Source organism: Panthera onca, chromosome E1 (genome assembly GCF_046562875.1).
Source record: "Panthera onca isolate mPanOnc1 chromosome E1, mPanOnc1 haplotype 2, whole genome shotgun sequence".
Lineage (NCBI taxonomy): Eukaryota > Metazoa > Chordata > Mammalia > Carnivora > Felidae > Panthera > Panthera onca.
The window spans coordinates 58,431,909-58,440,078 of NC_138352.1; positions in this window are offsets into that span (position 1 = coordinate 58,431,909).

Consider the following 8,170-nt stretch of genomic DNA (forward strand, 5'->3'; position numbering starts at 1 on the left):
CAGGGGAGGGGCAGAGAGAGGGAGACACACAATCCGAAGCAGGCTCCAGGCTCTGAGCTGTCAGCACAGAGCCCAACGAGGGGCTTGAACACATGAACCATGATATCATGACCTGAGCTGAAGTCGGACGCCCAACTGACTGAGCCACCCAGGTGTCCTGAACGTCCAGCTCTTAGTTTCATCTCAGGTCATGATCTCACGGCTTCATGAGACAGTGCAGAGCCTGCTTGGGATTCTCTCTCTCTCTCTGCCCCTCCCCTACTCGCTGTCTCTGTCTCTCTCAAAATAAATAAATAAACTTAAAAAATAATAATAATGGGATTGTATAGTACTATCAGAAATATTTGTTATTTGTCCTGGCTGAAACATGACAAGATTTTTGAAAGGATTCAAAAACTATTGGTGAGGTTTTGGGGTGATGGTGGGGTTTGGAACTGATGGCCAAGAAAGAATTCTTGAAGACATCTATGGCACAAAAAGGTGATTTTATTAAAGCACTGGATCAGGACCTGAGGGCAGAAAGAGCTGCACTGGGGTTGTGAAGAGTGGCTTCATTACATACCATGGAATCAGGGGAGGTGAAGACACAAGGGAGGCCTCCAGAGGGACTTTGATATGCTAAAGAGGACTCCTAAGATACCTGGGCCTTGCTATTGTCAAGCTAACAGTATTTTCCTCTAGTAAGGCGTTAACATTATGACAGTAGGGAGTCCCTGGAGAAGTATTATACTCTGTATTTGCCTCAAGTATTTGTCAATGGGTTGCAGGTTATAAGAAAATTTAATTTTACCTGCCATTTCCTTCTTGCCTTTGTTCCCCATATCACTATGGAGGGGAGGGTGATATTAGGGGCTCCAGGAAACTGAGTCTATAGGTTTCTGGAGATTAGGCTAATGATAAGATTGCCATTTTCTTATAATTTACTAAGATATTTGTAAACTGATGGAAATTCATGTCTTGCATGACTATGATCTCTATCAGTTAACCATTTGTTTTTCCCCTTTCCTTTGTTCTTGGGCAGCCAGGAGTGCCTGAGGAAGGTCACACATATCCCTCAGTGGGGGGGCCCTGGACAGGGTGTGCCAGCTTGTGCTTTGCCCTCAGCTTGCCTTATGGCCCCTCATCATCACAACCTCAAGATCATGACCTGAGCCAAAATCAAGAGTCAGATGCTTGGGGCACCTGGGTGGCTCAGTCGGTTGAGTGTCTGACTTCGGATCAGGTCATGATCAGTTTTGTGAGTTTGAGCCCTATGTTCGGCTCTGTGATGACAGCTCAGAGCCTGGAGCCTGCTTCAGATTCTGTGTCCCCTTCTCTCTCTGTTCCTCCCCCCACTCACACTCTGTCTCTCTCTTCTCTCTCAAAAATAAAGATTTTTAAAAATTAAAAAAAAAGAGTCAGATGTATAACCAACTGAGTCATCCAGGTGCCCCATGATAGGAAATGTTTAAGGCCTCTCCCCTAAACCAAATGTACCCAGAGGGAAGAAAACCCTTCCAACAGTTAGTATCATTAAAGTGGCAACCCTATTCTTTAAGGAATTAAAAATAGCTGCCCTTGCTTTCCAAATCTATTTACAGGCTAGAAGATTGGATGGCTCCAGCTATTTCCAGAATAGTTATTCAAAGTCCATCTATCCTTTTTATCAATCCCCAAGTCTTTCCTATTTGTCTCAAAAGGTATGTAGGAACTTGCATTTTTTCTCTTGTACCTTTGAGATGTAAATATTCTAACAGTGTTCAGACCCTCTCTCTAATATGCAAACTTCAGGGAATTCTTTTTTTTTTTTTTAATGTTTATTTATTTTTGAGACAGAGAGAGACAGAGCATGAGTGGAGGAGGGGTACAGAGAGAGAGGGAGACACAGAATCCGAAGCAGGCTCCAGGCTCTCAGCTGTCAGCATACAGCCCAATGCTGGACTCGACCTCAACGAGCTGTGAGATCATGACCTGAGCCAAAGTCGGATGCTCAACTGACTGAGCCACCCAGGTGCCCCAAACTTCAGGGAATTCTTATCAAAAGATAAAACAAAAGGAGAAAAGGTCATTTGGAACTTGATTGGACAAATATAAATCTTCAATATCTTCTCCACAAATATTAATGGAAAAAGCCCTAGTCACCTGAGTAGGTAAACTTAACTTGTTACATTTACCAGAAAAACAACTTCGATCCAACTTTTATAAATTGTGAGTTTTGTATTATTATACCTAATACATGCCAGTATTTTTTTTTTTTTTTTACTCTGCTCACCTCAGCATTTTTTTAAAAGTAAACTCTACCCCAAACGTGGCACCTGAACTCATGACCCCAAGATCAAGAGACATACTCTATCAACTGAGCCAGCCGGGTGCCCCAATGGCAGTAATTTTTTTTTAATTTGTTTTTAATGTTTATTTATTTTTGAGAAAAGGAGAGACAGAGCATGAGCAGAGGAGGGGTGGAGAGACAGAATCCAAAGTGGGCTCCAGGCTCTGAGTTGTCGGCACAGGGCCGAACAAGGAGCTCAAACCCACAAGCCGTGAGATCATGACCTGAGTATCAAGTCAGATACTTAACCCACTAAGCCACTCCGGCGCCCCAGTAATTTTTTTTTTAATGCTTACTTATTTTTGAGAGAGAAAGAGACACTGTGAGCAGGGAAGGGACAGAAAGAGAGGGAGACACAGAATCTGAAGCAGGCTCCAGGCTCCAAGTTGTCAGCACAGAGCCTACGCAGGGGTGGAACTTGTGAACCTCCGAGATCATTACCTGGGAGGAAGTCAGCAGCTTAACCCACCCTGCCACCCAGGTGCCCTACCAATGGCAGTAATTTTTAAATGGAAGTTATAAGGTCTCTGTTTATATCTTTCTGTATATTTGTGTGTCTACCTGTGTGTGTATTGTAGATGTGTGGTATTTCCCATCTCCAGATGGTATTACCAAAATTAATTTGTAAAAGACCTCTATTTAATTGGCTTAAAGAAAATTAAGTTCTGGGGCATCTGGGGTGAGAAGTGATGAAGTTCTGAGGTGATAGTGGGGCTCGTGGGGTCCGGAGTCAATGGCCAAGAATTCTTGAAGATGTCTTTGGTGCCAAAGGTGATTTTATTTAAAAAACGGGGACAGGACCCGTGGGCAGGACCCTGTGGAGGGATTGGTTATATACTTGGGAATTGGGGGAGGGAGAGTTAAGAGGAAGTTTCCAATGGGATTTTCATATGCTAAAGAAGACTCCCAGGATGCTATTATCTAGCTATTGTCAAGCTAATGTTGTTTTTCCCTCTAGCAAAGCATTAGCATGAAGATAGCAGGGAGTTCCTGGAGAAATGTTTTACTCTGTCTCCCTCAAGTATTTGTCAATGGGCTGCAGATCATAAGGAAATTTAATTTTATCTGCCATTTCCTTTTGCCTTTGTTTCCCACATCAGGAAGTGAGATGATTCATTTTCAGAAATACCAAATAAAAGCTGTGTTGTCCAGTTAACAATAGGTTTACAATCTATTGGAAATATGTATAAACAACCACCCCCCCCCCACACACACACACACCACAGTGGAGTCCCAAACCCTTAGACACTTCAGTTCCTGGTTCTTCTTCCCCTCTCCATTTCCCCGGCTTATTTTTGCAGGCTTTGCAATGACCATGTGCCAAAGAACTGAAGTATCTGCCTCGTCTCAAGGAATATACATGTATTCCAGTCAGACTATTTTTTGCCTTACCTGGGCATAGGTGACTTCTGGGTAAGGCTGTAACCATAGTACTCAGCCAAGGAGGAATCAGGGGAGGGGCTTACCTCTGTAAAGCTCAGCCAATGAGGAACCAGGGGAGGGATTTGCACACTAGGAGATAAATTACCTGCTGTAACTGCCCCAAGTGTGCCTGTCCATCAGACACCCACTCTTACAAGAACTCTGATTAGAGCCTCACTTCACTGTGCTCCCAGTCTCCGTGTCCCTCCTTTGATTGGGTCAGTGGGCTTATTTCTCACACCTGGCTGGCTCAGTTGAAAAAGCATGCAGTAAAAAAAAAAAAAAAAAAAAAAAAAAAAAAAAAAAAAAATGCAGTTCTTGGGGCGCCTGGGTGGCTCATTCGGTTGGGCGACCGACTTCGGCTCAGGTCATGGTCTCACAGTCCGTGAGTTCGAGCCCCGCATCGGGCTCTGTACTGACAGCTCGGAGCCTGGAGCCTGTTTCAAGATTACTTAAACTCAAAAAGGAAAAAGAAAAAAAAAAAAGAAAGAAAGAAAATTAGGTTCTTATATAAATTGAGTTCTCATTAATATAGTAGACAGTAACCCAAATGAATTTCAGGTTCACCTGAACTAGGGAAATATTTGGTATTAAAGCTAGTTTAAGTTTGTTGGTTTGATTAAAATAAGCATGTCTTTAGTGTTATCAGCATTAAATATAATGCTTTTATTCTACCTAGTTTTACTAAAGGTTGGATGAGTTCATGTTAATCTCTTACAAAATTTGTCATCAAGAATAATAGGCTTGGGTTGATGGCCAATTTTCTCTAATATCTCATGTTTTGTGGGTAGTACAAACAAAATTGTTAAGAACAAGTAAACCAAATAGATATAAATAGGGAGCACCTGAGTGGCTCAGCCAGTCAAGCAGCTGACTCGGTTTCAGCTCAGGTTATGATCTCATGGTTCATGAGTTCCATCCCAAATAACACATCTTTTTCATAACTTTACATCTCAGAAACCAGGATGCATTTATTACATTCCAGAAGGCACTGCTACTATTTAGATATGTTAAAAAACAAAATTCAACTGAGTAAATGGGAGAATCTAATTGACTTTATTCAGGGATTCATGAACCAGGCAGCATTTTCTTCATTTCTAGGCATACCAGCCTTAGATTGTTGGCTAAAGGCTGCAAACATGCATGCCTTTAAAGACTGAGAGCATAAGATGCCAGGGAGATTACTATGATTGCTATAAACAAGATACTTCCCAATCTCTGGAGTATACTTTGGGGCAAGAGTTCCCAAGACAAAAACCAATCACAATCAAATAAGTCAGAGAGGGGCGCCTGGGTGGCTCGGTTGGTTAAACGTCCGACTTCCTCCCCGGTCATGATCTCACGGTCCGTGAGTTCGAGCCCCGCATCAGGCTCTGTGCTGACAGCTTAGAGCCTGGACCCTGTTTCAGATTCTGTGTCTCCCTCTTTCTCTGACCCTCCCCCATTCATGCTCTGTCTCTTTCTGTCTCAAAAATAAATAAACTTTAAAAAAATTTTTTTAAATAAGTCAGAGAAAGACCTTCAAAGGAGTCACTTTTGTTTATTTGTTTGTTTTTGAGAGAGAGCATGAGGGAGGGAGGCAGAGAGAGAGAGAGAATCCCAAGCAGGGTCCATGCTGTCAGTACAGAGCCTGATGAGGGGCTCGATCTCATAAACCATGATATCAAGACATGAGCCAAAATCCAGAGTCACATGTTTAACCAACTGAGCCACTCAGATGCCCCTGAAGGAGTCACCTTTTATTATTTTTTTAATGTTTAATTTTGAGAGAGAAAGAGAGTGTGTGTGTGTGAGTGGGAAAGAGGCAGACACAGAATCTGAAACAAGCTCCAGGTTCTGAGCTGTCAGCAGAGTCCGAAACAGGGCTGGAACTCACGGACCTCGAGATCTTGACCTAAGCCAAAGTCTGACGCTTAATTGACTGAGCTACTCAAGCGCCCCAGGGAGTCACCTTTTTAAGTGAAGTAGGTTGCTCAGTGATCTCTTTTGTAACTGAATTTCAACTTCCCCAGAAATGTTAATCCAGGCACAGCAGGTGGTGTTGGCCTCAGCAAAGATACCTCCATGCTTAGCTAAAAGACAATCAGTTTTATTATCAAGAACAAGTTTGACTAGAGATTCCGGATATTTGTTGGGCAGCTATTGGTTTTGCAATGGATTCTGCAGTATTTTTTGAGAGCTAAAGAGAGATTCTTTGTCATAGCCTCATTGGCGCTCATTACTCCTGACCAGGCAAGTAGGGACCTGCCAAAGGAAGTGAATCCTGAATCATGAAAGCCTCCAGATAGGTCCTTTCTAACTTGACAATGTAAATTCAGAGGAGTTGACCAAACAGGTGTCTTAGCTTGTTTGTAAAAAGTTAGGGACACAGATAGACAACCTAAGAGGCATTGCCCAGCTATATGCCAAGCATCTAGGCATTCATACACCCAAGGAGAATGATAACCACTGCAGGAAAACAAAACAAAACAAAAAACCTTATTGGGCACAAACCATTTCCATGAAGGTGGTACTGTTAATGGATTCATTCACAGAGATTGTTTCATTTGCTAATCCAAGCAAGGGGTCAGTTAGGTTTTCTCCTAGCCTGAAATGAAAAGTTGTTCTAAATTCCAGAGGTTATTCGTCTTAGCAGTGGCCTGGGAGATAATGGATGATGGTGTTATCTTCCCAGGCCAGTGCCAGAGTAAAGCAAAGAGAGGGAAGAAGAGATTCATGTTTAGTTAAAGTATGAAGTGTTGATCTAGCATCTTGGAAGAAAGTAGTCTACCTTGATGTCAGCTACTTCTCTTCCTAATTTGATTTGGAGATCTCCAACTTTTGTACAGGACCAGATCTCAGATGTAACCTTCTTCAGCTGAGATTACATCTCAGCTTTTTGAGAGGACGTAGCACTCTGATGCTAGATGGAGATTCAAGTTTTAAGTCCCTGATATTTGGCTGCCATCTGGGTTGTGACAAAGACCTGCTATATACTCCCATCCAAGGAGACTCAAAACAGTCTTTGTTCTTAGCGATTCCAAATCAGAAGGGTAGGAGGAAATTGGAAATGTAAATTTGGTGAGTCATACCCAGATATTTGAGGAAACTAGAGGAATTCAGGATCAAGTCTAATTTACAGATAGATAAAACCTCAAAAACAATTAACAGGATTTAAACCAATATAGACAGGGGTACTTGGGGTCTAAAGTTCAAGCCCCTCTTGGGTATAGAGATTACTTAAAATAAAATATATTAAAGGGCACCTGGGAAACTCAGTTGGTAAAGCCTCCGACTCTTGATTTCAGCTCAGGTCATGATCTCACAGTTTGTTAGTTCCAAGCCCCTAATCAGGCTCCACACTGACAGTGCAGAGGCTGCTTGGGATTCTCTCCTTCTCCCTCTCTTTGCCCCTCCCCACTGATCCTGCTCATGTGCTCTCACTCTGTCAAAATAAATAAAAAAACAAAAAACAAACAAAAAAAAACCCCAAAGAACCACTTTTTGTTTTCTGTGAATTGTCTGCACCTGGCCTTTGCCCTTTTTTTAAAAAAACTATATAGTTTGTCTGTTATAATTATTTGCAGGAGCTCTTTATATTTTAGAAAAAAAGTACTTTTTCTGTGGTCTGGGTTGCATATATTTATTTTATTTTATTTTTAATTAAATTAATTTTAATTTAATTTAATTTAATTATTCATTGTTTAACTACATCCAAGTTAGTAGCATATACTGCAAAATGATTTCACGAGTAGATTCCTTAATGCCCCTTACACATTTAGCCCATTCCCCCCCCCCCAACACATCCAGTAACCCTCTGTTTGTTCTCCATATTTATGAGTCTCTAATGCTTTGTCCCCCACCCTGTTTTTATATTATTTTTGCTTCCCTTCCCTTATGCTCATGTGGTTTGTATCTTAAAGTCCTCATATGAGTGAAGTCATACGATATTTGTCTTTCCTTGACAGACTAATTTTCCTTAGCACAATACCCTCTAGTTCTATCCACATACTTGCAAATGACAAGATTTCATTCTTTTTAATTGCCGAGTAATACTCTATTGTATATATATATATATATATCATATATATATATATCATATATATGTGTGTGTGTGTATATATATATCATATATATATACATATGAGATATATATATATATATATATATATATATATATATATATATACCACATCTTCTTTATCCATCATCCATTGATGGACATTTGGGCTCTTTCCATACTGTGGCTGTTGTCCATCGCGTTGCTGTAAACATTGGGGTGCATGTGCCCCTTCGAAACAACACACCTGCATCCCTTGGGTAAATACCTAGTAGTGCAATTGTCGGGTCATAGGGTATTTCTATCGTTAATATTTTGAGGAAACTCCATTCTGTTTTCCAGAGTGGCTGCACCAGTTTGCATTCCCAGTAGCAGTGCAAAAGAGATACTCTTTCTCCACA